Genomic DNA, 12575 nt, shown 5'->3' on the forward strand with positions numbered 1-12575 from the left:
ATGGACACAGGTCAAGCAACCCCTGGGGGTGAGCTGTTTTGAAGAGTGGAACATAGCCCTCTGTCCCTTGAAGACTCAGGAAACCATAAGATGTATGCAGAGGTTGACACAGTGGTGACCCCAGGGAACTTGTCCCTTGGTATTCTGCCTCAAAATAAAATTAAAATGGGCCGAGGATGCAGCTCTGTGGTACAGCACAGGCCTGGCGTGTGTGAGGCCCTGGCTTCCATCCCTGTGTTGGGAAGAAGAAGAAAAGCGAAACTTGGCAGCTTCTGCCTTTGGATTCTTGGGTGCTTGAGCCACCCTGCAGGGCGTCTGTTGAGTCTTGTGGAGAGGCAGCGTGGAGAGGAAGAGACCTGGGCTCCACAGAGGAGAACCAAGGAACCTGAGTCTGAGCCAAAACAAGGGGACCCTGAGGAGCGTGGAGGCTCCATCCCGAGGTTCCTCAGGGGAGACCCGTGTCCTGTTTCAACCCCCAACCACAGATTCATGGCGTTGTCTGCCGTTAGCAACGGGTCACGAAGGCCTTGCCCACACAGGAAGAGCCCAATGCCCGTAGGAAGGTTGCTCAGCGTCCACAGAAACGGATGTGCCCAGTTTAACCACAGGCAGGAACACTTACTTTTGGGGACCAAGTAGGAACTCCACCATGGAGACCCCAGTTTCTTGGACTCGGGTGGAGTGGATGGCTGTCTCCTGGAGGAGGTTCTCAGGCTGGATTTGGGACCATCCCAGGCTCATTCAGCCACTGCTGTGCTTCCCCAAAGAGGCAATTTCACGGGCAGCTGCATCTGAGAGGGGGCGTTCGTTGCCACAGAGCCAGGGGTGCTCCACTGTGCAAGCCCCCAGGGTGTCCCCTCCACAGTAGCCCAAGGCCAGAAGAGACTGAAAGTGGCAAAAAGTGGGGGTAGAGTGGAAGGAGGGGGTGAAAGGGAACCCCCCAGGGGGCAGCTGTGGAAGTTTCCCTGTCTCCAGGACAGGAAGCAGGAGACGTCCTCAGTGAGGGAGGACCAAGGGCCACAGAGGGACACGCGAGGAGGGGGACTCAGTGCAGGGCTCCAGACTGGGCAGAGACAGGCGCTGGGCTTTGAAGCCCGCACTACCTTTGAGAGGTCAGGAAGCGGGGGGCCCTCTGCACACCAAAATGGCAGCCCTGAACCTGCAGAAGCAGGAAGGCAGGCGCCCCACTGTGGGTGGACAGAGGACTTGCCTGGAGGGGTGGAAGAGGCAGGTGAGAAACAGGAGTGCCAGGCATGGCCGTGTACGCGCTGGACTGTGATGAAGGCCGGCCCGAGTCTGACTCATCCCAGCGGCCAGCACGTAGGGGATGCTCAGTAAATCCTGGCTGGATGGACTACGCTAGGTCACTGGAAGATGTCGAAGCTGCTTCCACGGAGGTGGCCCCAATGACAGTGAAATGAGCAGGGAAGGAAAGGCCAAAGGAGGCCCAGGAGGCTTCCACGGTCCCCTGGGGAGAGGAGACACGGACAGGGCTGAGGAGTGGGGCAGCGGATGCCCCAAGGATGCAGGGAGCGCCACTCCCTGGAAGATGGCCTCCCGGATGGGAAACCACAGCAGGTATGGGTGCCATTAAACCCGCCCTGTGGCCGGGCCAAGTCGCTGCCTCTCCCCAGGGCTGGGCTCCATCCCTGGGAAGCAAGGGAGTGAAATGAGAAGTTTCCCTTCTGCTCCGAGAGGGTGACGCCAACACCTGGTGACTCATGTGGCCTGTGGGTGGGGTGGTGTCAGGGAGGGGAAGGGACCTAAGAGGTCAAAGACAGCTCTGAGGAAGGCAATGGAGAAAATGAGGTGGCCGGCGGCAGAAATGGGAAGTTGACAGGGAGAGTGGAGCCGAGGGGCCGTTACCGTGCTTGCCGTTAGGGAAGTTGAGACGGGAGGGCACGGCCGTCTCCAGAGCGCTTGGGCGGCAGAGGCATGGACACGGCCCTGCAGCCATCGCCAGATGGAAATGAGCCCCTGCCCGCCAACCATATCCGAGTCCCAAGCTCCAGAATCTGTGGATATTATCTTACGGGGCAAAAAAAGAAAAAGAAAAGAAAAGAAAATGTCTTTGCAGATGTGATTGAGTAAAGGTCTTGAGATGGAGGAGATTAGCTTGGATTCTTTGGTGGGCCCTAAATACAATAGGGCTGTCCTGTAAGAGGGAGCCTGGCACACAGAGGAGAAGAAGAGGGACCAGAGGGAGATTTTAAGAGGTAGGGCTCTGACACCAGGGTGATGCGGCCACAAGCCCAGGACAACTGGCAGCCACCAGAGCTGGAAGAGGCCAGGAGCGGATTCTCCCTGGAGTCACCACAGGAACACAGTCGAGCTTGGCTTGGGATTTCTGGCCTCCAAAACTGAGAGGATGGATTTGTGTTTGTTGGTGGCCCTTTGTTTTGAAAGCCACAGGAGAGTCACTGAGTGCATCCTGACCGAGAGCCAGGTGCCAGGCAGGTGTTTTCCCTTACTTCTCAGAGGAGCCCATGAAGCAGGAACCAGCATCTCCCAAAGAGGAAAAGGAGAGGAGACCCATCTTCCCTAAATCAATCTAGCCCCAAGCAACTGTTTGAAAAAGGAATATTAAATCCTTTGCCCGTGGATGTTTGGCATCTGTAGGAACAAAAGGCTGGCTTTATGAGTTTCTGTTTCCCTGGAGTAAAAAGAGTACAGCGGAACTCCAGGATTTACAGTGACTTAGATTTACATGTGGGTTCTCAGCCAAGCACCCGGGAGGGGGCCTGCGAATTTTACTTACAGATCCTATTCATAGAAGGCCGAACTTCTCCATTTACACCCTCCCTCACTCGGCAACCAACACCAGCCACATGACTCCTCTCTCAGGGGACTCGCAGCTCAAGTAGAACCCTAACCCTAACCCTAACCCTAACCCTAACCCTAACCCACAGGTGATACTATCGCCTGAGAACTTCACACATTGGCTTCCAACTTCTCTGGGGGAAAAGTGTCAAAGTGAAAAGCAAATGAAACAAAAAATGAGGCTGCGAGAGGGAGAAGGAAGAAGGAAGTAAATGAAAATGGAAATAGCTATCCCCAATTATTTTTTGGGGGGTGGGGTACCAGGGATTGAACCCAGGAGCACTTAGCCACCAAGCCACATCCCCAGCCTTTTTATTTTATTTCGATACAGGGTCTTGCTACATTGCTTAGGGCATCGCTAAGTTGCCGAGGCTGGTTTTGAACTTATGACCCTCCTGCCTGAGCCTTGGAAGTCATTGAGATTATAGGCATGCACCACCAGGACCAGCAACCCCCAATCCTTACCCTGTGACGCAGAGGAGAGGAGTGACATGGCCACAGTCAGATTGTTTACCAACAGACAAACTCGTTGCCGTGGGAACACCCAAGCACTGCATCAAGAGGGGCTGCTCTCTGCCTGGGCTTCCTCTGTGGCTTTCTTGGACCCAACTCTGTCCTTCTCTTGAGGTCACGGTTTCAGCTAGGCTGACTCTGGTGGGTCAGTCCCCAGGACCGTCCCACCACGCCAATGGCTTCAGCCACTGACCACGTCGCTCAAGACCTGCAGCTGTGTGTCGGGCCTCTGCCGGAGCTTGAGGTGCAGATCTGACTGCGGGAGAACCCCTGACTCAAGCCCCGCAGAGCCCCTCTTTCCCAGGGCGTGCTTGCTATTTCGGGAAGGCCTGCTCCCCCGAGTCTCTACAAGTACCCTCGGACCAGCCAGGTTCCGCCCTCTGCCTGTCACCTGTGGCACCCAACACTCAGTGTCATTTTCTTTGCTAAACCCGCCTCCATTGTTCATACGCAGGTTGGGGGCCTGGTTTTCCCCACATTTCAATAGCCCTAACTTTGGTGCTGGCCGCTCGCCGCTCATCAACCTCACCAGAAGGACTAGCACATCATGTGGTTCCCCTTCCCATGATGCTTATGGCTTTTCACACCTACAGAGAAGATCCAAGGGCTTTGATCTCTCACGGGAGGCCCTCCTCAGCCTGCTGCTTGCTCATTCCTCCAGCTTCTCTCTTCTACACTCCCAAACCTTCGTGCCTAATAAGAGCTCTTGCCGCTACCTTTGTGAGCTCCAAGATGCCTCAGTGCCTTTGCACACACTTTGACCTCTGCCTAGAACTCTCTTCCTCGCCTGCATCTTGTTCACTGTTTATCACAGCATCTGTATTTTTCTCTCTTCTACCGACAGGGAACTTCTTGGGTGGGGGTGGGATGAGGGGGATGTCTCTTCTTTACTTGCAGGACCTTACAGAAGGTTACTCAATTAAAGATGCTCCAGAAAGCTAGGCAAATGTAAGAACCCCTGCCTTCCTCAGTGCCACGCTGTCCCATCCATCTGGCATGCAGTCTTTCCTGCTCCTTATGTCTGGGTAGTTTTAAGGCATCTTCAAAGCCCTGGCCCACATGCTGTCTCCTCCATGAGAGTCCCTGATTCTGCCTAGACAGAAGCAAATGCCTATCTCGTCCTCTTGAGTGGCATTTTCTTATTACTGTATATTTACCCTTATTTCTGCTTTTTACATTTCACTTATTTATCTCTCCTCCCTTGCTAGACTATGAGCATCTTAAATTCAATCCCATTTATAGATCATTTTCTTATCACCAAAGAAAATGATCAGCCTAGCACATGAGTGACATAGTAGACATTTAATTCTGTTACAGCCTGCAAATAGTTTTTGAGCACCTACACGTATCCAGCAAGCTCCTGGGTTCTGAGGGGTCAGAGGTGAGACAGACACAGTGGCCTCTGCCTTGCCGAAGCTGACAATCCAATCCAGAAGTCAGACTGGAAAGCGAGTAACGACAATGTGATGCGTGAGGTAAGAGGAGCGATGACTTTTCCATGACTAAGGAGAGGCTGACTCTCCAATGACCAAATGCAGGGGTGACCTTGTGCTTTTAAGTGTTTATTGATGATTTTTCTTAGTACAAAAGTAATGGATGCTCTATGGAGAAAATTTAGAAAACAGAAAAATACAAAGAAGGCAAAATATCTGTGACTGTCATCATTTAGCAACGTTAAAATTTTGGGATGCTTGGGTTTGGGTCCTCTGGCAAGTTGCGTGGAGTGATTGAAGGCTCAAATTCTTCTTTGGCATGCTGGGGATCAAACCTGGGCCCTTGAGCATGCCGGGCAGGAGCTCTACCCTGAGTTACACCCCAGCCCTCAAGTTCTTTTGTGAAACAGACTTATTGACAAATAATTCACATAGTATAAAATTCACCCATTTTAAGTGCACAGCTCAATGACTTTGTGTCTATTCTCAGAGAGGTGGGACCTTCACTTCAATCTAAGTCTGGAGCAACCTCAACCTCCCTTGAGAGAAGGCCCATTTCTCGTTTCCCAGTACTAGGTATCTATCACTTTCTGTGCCCAAAGATTTGCATGTTCTGGACATTTCATGTAAATACCACCGCATAGTACGACTCCCAGGGTGAATCATTTTGCCATCAGCTTATTTGGCTTAGTGGAATGTTTTCAGGCTTCACTTACGTTGCCACGTATATACCTACTGCATTCCTTTTTCTTATCACAGAATGACAATTCATTGTATGGATATGCCGTATTTTATTTGTCCATTCATTAGCTGTTGAACATTCACGTCGTTTCTACTTTTTGGTTATTGTAAATAATGCTGACATGAACATTCATGTGCAATTTTTTTTTGGATGTTTCCATTTCTCTGAGGTACATATCTAGGATTAGAATGACTGGATTGTATAGTAACTCTATATTTAACATTTTTAGGATCTGACAATGTGTTTTCCAAAGAGGTATGTCATTTCCCCAATCTCACTAGCAAAGTATCATGAGTTCTAAATTCTCTGCACCCTTGCCAAAACTTACGGTCCATAGTTTTGATGACAGTCCTTCTAGTAGGTACGAAGTAGTGTCCTATTATGGCTTAAATTTGCATTTCCCTGGTGGCCAACCATGTTGAGCTTCTTTCCTTGTGCTTATTGAAAACTCAAATTCCTGTTTGGATATTATTAGAAAATGCTTGGCTACTGAAGGACCATGCTAAAGTGAATATCAACTTCCCAGTTGTATTAGTCAGGGCTCTCTAGAGGAACAGAATCAACAGGAAGTATGAGTATAAATGGGTGTTATTAGATTGGATTACAGGACCAGAAGCTGGACAGTCCACAATGGCCATCTGCAGCTGGAGAGCTGGAAGAACCAGCAGCTGTACAGTCCAAGAGGCAGAAGCCCTAGAACAAGAAGGATCAACAGTGCTACCCTAGTCCGAGACCAAGGCTTCTGGAAACTACCTGGAGAGTCACTGGCAGAGTCAGCTTTGGAAGTGTGAAGCAGGGAGAGCTGATATCCTCAGGAGATGGCAGCTTCAATCAAGAACCCGTCCAAGAAGAACGGAGCTTGCCTTTGCATCTGCTTCCTTCTTCTTCCAATTCTCACCCCATCCAAGCCACCGTCCTATTGGATGGTGCTGCCCACGCTTAGGGAGGGTCTCTACTTCAGTTCGCTATCCCACATGCCAATCGTTCCTAGACGCACCCTCACTGACACACCCAGAAGCCTGTCTTTGGCATCTCTTGATCCAATCAAGCTGACAATTCGAGGTGACCATCACACCAATGAAGAAAAGTCTGAGTGTTGGTGGCCAAGTGTCCTTCCAGGGCCCCTGCTCTCTGACAGTCTTGATGTCAGGAGGACATCCTTGAACATAGCCCACACTGGAGAATGTCCCTGGACAACCAGCCTGCCCCTAATAGGGAGGTTGCTTTCTGGACTCAGGTTGTGTCATACCCTGAGCGCTTGGGTCAGGGATTTTACCGACCTCTTAAGGCTCATACCTCAGAGGCGCTACAGGGTTGTGAAACCAGCACTGGATTCTAACCAAGGGGGCTGGCCAGTGCTGGCTTTGTAGATGACTTTGTGAGAATGCAAAAATGGTAGAATCATCTGTGATAGGTACAAAATGGTCCCATTAAGAATCTGACTTGGGTCGGTCATGGTGGGGCATGCCTGTAATCCCTGCAGCTCGGGCGGCTGAGGTAGGGGGCAAGTTCAAAGCCAGACTCAGCAACTTAGGGAGGCCCTAAGCAACCTGGCGAGCAACTTGTCTCAAAATGAAAAATAAAAAGGTTTGAGGATGTGGCTCAGTGGTTAAGTGTCCCTGGTAACAAAAAAAAAAAAAAAAAAAAAAAAAAAAAAAAGAAAAAGAAAGAAAGAAAGAAAGAAATTCAAAAAACAAAACAAAACAAAAAAGAATCTGAGTTGGTCGATTGACTTTCTTTGGCCAACTGGACTTTATGGTGCAAGCTTTGGCTGTGCTAGGAACCCTAATGCCAACACACAACCAAGAACAACCCAGCCCAACCACCAGCCCAATGTAAAAGACCAACCTCAACCATTTGGCTGCTGGGCAGCTCTTCGGGTGACCAGAGAAGTGTGGGACATCTCAGCTATGATCAGCCAGCTTGCCTGGATCAAAGACCACTTGACCTACTCATGGATTTAGAGAAAAATAAAAAAGCTGTTGGTTTAAGTCACTCCATTTCCTGTTACCCAACAAAAGCTGAGAGAATCTGACATGCGACAGTCATGTGACATTTTATCCCTAGTTCTCAGCATCCTACCTATAACATGAAGAATCTCCATCAGTTCCACATTTACAGGTTTTTTTGAGACCCAGACTCTCCAACTAGTAATTTTTTTTGGTACTGGGGATCGAACTCGGGGCCTTGTGCTTGCAAAGCAAGCACTCTACCAGCTGAGCTATCTCCCCAACCCCAACTAGTAATTTTTAAACATTAGATAGCCATGATTTTTTTTCTTGGTACTGAGGATTGAACCCACAGGTACCTTATCTCTGAACTATATCCCCATTTTTTTTTTTTTTTGAGACAGATTCTTGTTAAGTTGCTGAGGGTCTCACTAGGTTGCTCAGGTTGGCCTCCTACTTGAGATCCTTCTGTCTTAGCCTCCCGAGTTGCTGGAATTATAGCTCCGTGTCACCATGCCCAGCAGGAAAATGTTTTTAAAACAATTGTCAAACTGAGAGAAAGACTCCCTGCCTTTTAGACATATATAGAAAATTTTCAGTTATATGTGTATATATGATGAGATGACTGGGACTTGCTTCAAAATAATCTGGGGTGGAGGTAGGAAAAGGTGCAGATATGGATGGAACAAGATTGGCCACGAGTTACTGCTGAAGCTTCGTGGTGTATGCAGGTTTACATTACTCTAGTTTTGTGTATGTTTGAAATTTCCTGTAATGAAGTAGGAAAAAAATCCAAAGTGAGAAGCCAACGAACCCTCTCCAGTTCTAGGAACACAATGAATAAAACATAAAACTTAATCTTCCTTTTTTTTTGTGGCACTGGGGATTGAACCCAGGGCCTCGTGCTCACGAGGTAGGCACTCTACCAACTGAGCTATACCCCCAGCCCATAAAACTTAATCTTAACATGCAGAAATAAAATCACTTTACTCTCCATTACTAATGGGTAAAATGATTGACTACAAGATCCTAGAATGTTTTCCTCAAACTGAGTATTATTCATGCAACCCTCAGTGATCCATAGAACCTGGGATCAGTTTTAAAATTTTCTAAAATGCTACAAAGGAGGTGTATTTCAACACTCATGAAGACCTGGAAGGTCTTTGAGATGTTGGGCTTTGTGAGAACACTGGAAGATTTCAGAGCCAAACTTGGTGGCGTCTTGGGGAAACATCAGGCAAGGAGGTAATCTGAATTCCAGAGATTTGAAAACAAAGTGGATGTTGTCATTGTTGCCACTGTAAAAACAATGGTTCTCATTATCAGTGTGGGCAAGTTCAAGTAGAAAGACACAGGGAGATACTGAGTGAAGTACGAAAATATTTTATCATTGGGAATTATGCTAATGATATGGTATTGAGCCACATACAGGGAAAACTGACTAGACAGAAACACCCAAATTATTTAGAGCGATTGTGGTACAACAGGATTAGGGATGATGTTTCTCTAAAGGTTTTATTTAGTAGCTTATTGGGAAGATTTGTGCCAAAGAGTATATATTAGTTGGTTTCCTGTTACTCTAACAGATGCCTGAGATAATCAACTTACAAAGAAAAAAGGTTTTTTGGGCTCACAGTTTCAGTCCATGATCAGCTGGCCCTGAGTGATAAATAGGAGTAGGAGGTGGCCTGAAGCAAAGAGAACCAGAAAGAAGAGGATGGAGACAATGAGCCATCCAGCTTAGCTGAATTTCTTCTCTCTCTCACCATTACTGACAGGTAAAAATCATACCTATTTATGAAGTACCATGTTTCAGTCCCTGAATATAGTGCTCCAATCAGAATCAGCATATCTGTCTCATTTTTCATGTTCTAATGGCAAAAACATTGAAAATTCCTTCCAGGTTTTTGAAATACACAGTGCATGATCATTGTTTCGTCACCCTGCCGTGCGACAGAACCCCAGGACTTCTAACCAGCTCAGTACCCGACGACCAACTTTTCCCCATCTTTCCCTCCTGCTGCTCTGCCTGAGCTCTGGTCACTTCCGTTCCTCTCTCAACTTGGAGAGGGAGGCTGACCCTGGGTCCTGGGTGCTCGGATGCTGGGCGACACCTGCTATACCCACGCCAGAAGGACCACGCCGTCCAACGCTCCTCACTTCCATCAAGTGCAGCACGCAGCCCCAGCCCGGATGCTTCCCCTTCTACGTCGACTCCCAGCATCCTCTGCCTGTAGAAAATCAGAAGAGCCGGCCTGTGGGTGCTGTTCACTTTGTCAGGATAATCCAGCTTCATTAACTCACTCGGATGTTAAAAGACACCAGCTAGTTCAATCCCACCGAGTGGCAGGCTTTGTCTCCCGAGGTCCGTAGGCGTGACCTGCGGTTCCTTTCTCCGTGCTTTCTCCTGCTCTGCAGTGTTGGACGCAGGCAGAGCAGCAAGCTGGCGGAAGGCTGCAGTGAATCGCGAACACCCCCTTCTCAGCAGACTCCGCGGCTGCTGCCTGCCTGCCATGCACCTTCGTGGGAAAAGAAGGCCGAGTCCTGTCTCCGTGCAACTTAATTCTGGACACGACTCCCTGCCCTTTTCTTGTGGAGGACGGACGAGGCTGGCGGCTGCCCCGAATAGCTGGTTTCTATTGAAAACTTGCTGGAGCCCTTTGTTTCCCTTGCTTTTTGGAGACAAGGGAACGCTGGCCGAGGAAGAGGCGCCTGGCAACGTCTTCAGGGGTGCTTCCTCCTGGCACTGACGACGGGGCATCTCAGGCCCCCCACTGCATTCCGAGGAAAAACCTACAGCGTGCATCCTACACACTAGGTCATTAGAGTTCTGAGGATTTGCCAGATTTCCCAAGTCACCAAAACAAACCTCTGGTTTGACTTGTAAACCCGGAGTTTCTTGCATCGTCAAGAGACTGAATGGCCCTCTCTTTCAACAACTCTCGTTGTGGGAAACAGGTCATTTTGAGAGCACCATGCCAACATGGCCTTCTGTGGTGTCCATGAACTGTGACTACGCCAAAACACTCTTGATAAGAAAATAGCTTCCAGTTTGGGCTTTTCCCCCCCTTTATTTATTCTAGTGCCAGTGATTTAACTCAGGGATGCTTTACCACTGAGCCACATCCTCAGTTCTTTTTATTTTTTTAAGAGAGTGTCTCACTAAGTTGCTGAGGCCAGCCTTGAACTTGGGATCCTTCTTTCCCGGCCTCCCAAGTCACTGGGATTACAGGCATGGTGCTCCACAGAGACCAGTCTGTAGCTTTATTTTTATGATAATGACTATTCTTTTGTTCCAATAACAGCATAAGAAAAGGTCTTTAAAAAGACCTCTCTGGTTTCTGGGGGTTTCCAATGTTCAAGCCAATTTAGTTTCCATTTTAGAAGATCTTAAATCTCTTGCAGAAAACCTTTTTGGGCCTGTTTGTGAAATCCTGCATTTTTAGATGGTAAGATAAAAAATCCAAATTTTCTGTTTTTCCTGGGACCCACAGTTCAGTTTTCTGTTAAGAGTGAGTTCCTACAAGAGCTCTATTTGCCAGGGTCTGAGGCCAAGCAGCCAGGGAGCCAGCCATTGCTACTGAATGTTTATGCACACCTGCACAGCAACTGCAATTGTGGGGAAGCACAGCTTTCAGTAAATACCAGTTAAGAAAACGTACGAACATGCCAAGTTACTGTGACAGCTTCTAATTTAGCTGGGGTTAAAAAAAAAAAAAATGAATGGTAACTGCAGAAGGTATACTTGATCCGAGTTGAAGGGAATGGTATTTCTCTGAGGTCTGAAAACCGGTATCTCTGTCAAACCTTGAGAAAGACACCAGACAAACCCCAACAGAGGAACACTCCACAAAACCTCTGGCCAGTACTCCTCAAAACTGCCGAGGTTATAAGAAACTAAGGTAAGTGTGAAGAACAAGGAGTCTGTAGGGGCTCAGAGGAGTCCAAGGAGACACGGCCACTAAATGTAATGTGGGTCCAGTATGGATTGTGGAACGGAGAAGACGTCGGTGAAACCAAGGAGATTCTAATAAAATACGAGGCTTTCCTTAGTAACGACATTATCAGTACTGGTTCATTAATGACGACTAATGCACCAAAATCATGTTAAGATGTTAACTGGGGAAACTATTCCAGGGATGTGGAGTAGAGGGGAACCCTATCTTGCAATTTTCCTGGAAATCACATTCTAAAATAAGGTTTATCAGGGGGGAAAAAAAAAAAAAAAAAAAGTGGTAACATGTTGGTTAGTTTTTAAAACATTTCTCCTGTTACATTACACATAACAAAGCTGGACAGACCAGGGGCCAAGGACGCAGCCTAATGCAGTCTGGACAAGTCTATGTGGAGAGGAGAGCACACAGTGGCTCCCTTTTCCTCCTCCTGGGAACGCCCTCGGGAGTCTGCCTCTCCACCTTCAGTAAGGACAAGTTTCGGGACTATTACTAAGGCAGAGTATGGTGCAGATCTGCTGGAGTCTATTTCTGAGCCTTGAGTCACTGGATGAAACCTTTGCTTTCAAACTTTAAACTCATCATCTGCTTTGCACTCGTCCTTTATCAAATGGTTAGTTTAAATAACATCATAGTATTGAATCATTTAGAAATGTTATTAAATGTCAGTAATTTTCACAAAGCAAATTATTAATAGCAAAAGGCATTCTTTTTTTTTTTTTTTTGCAAATATGTACAAAAGTAAAAAGCCTTACTGAATAGCAACTCATTTTGTAAAAACCAAACCATCTTTTCCTCTTTTAGACCTCCATCAGAAATAATTTATTGCCAATCCTGAACTACAGCACTGACCAAAAAAAAAATTTACAACAATATCAAATAATGTGCTTAGTTCTTGGAAGGTTATAAAAAATTCTATCAAAAACCCTAAGCCACAAATACTTTTATACAGAGCTAATACAAATTATGTTTTGTTAGGTACAGTATCTACGAGGTTGTTACAAAATAGACTTTTTGATAAGGCTTCTTGTGGTAAATGAGCTCTCCACAGCATGTCAGAGTAGCAGAGAAAACCATTTTAAACATTTTGCGATTCTGCTTTCAAGTAAGAGGTCAAGGGTAAATGGCATAGTTTGTTGCACTGTTATACATACTTAATGAGAAT

General features: G+C 47.4%; 1 non-coding gene across 1 annotated transcript; it reads right to left on the reverse strand.

Moving 5' to 3' along the window:
- Positions 1 to 8328: 8328 nt before the first annotated feature.
- On the reverse strand, positions 8329 to 8402 carry Trnat-cgu (transfer RNA threonine (anticodon CGU)). The gene has a single exon. It is a non-coding gene; the product is annotated as a tRNA-Thr (tRNA).
- Positions 8403 to 12575: the final 4173 nt, after the last annotated feature.

This window comes from Sciurus carolinensis, chromosome 3, assembly GCF_902686445.1.
Source record: "Sciurus carolinensis chromosome 3, mSciCar1.2, whole genome shotgun sequence".
Taxonomy (NCBI): Eukaryota; Metazoa; Chordata; class Mammalia; order Rodentia; family Sciuridae; genus Sciurus; species Sciurus carolinensis.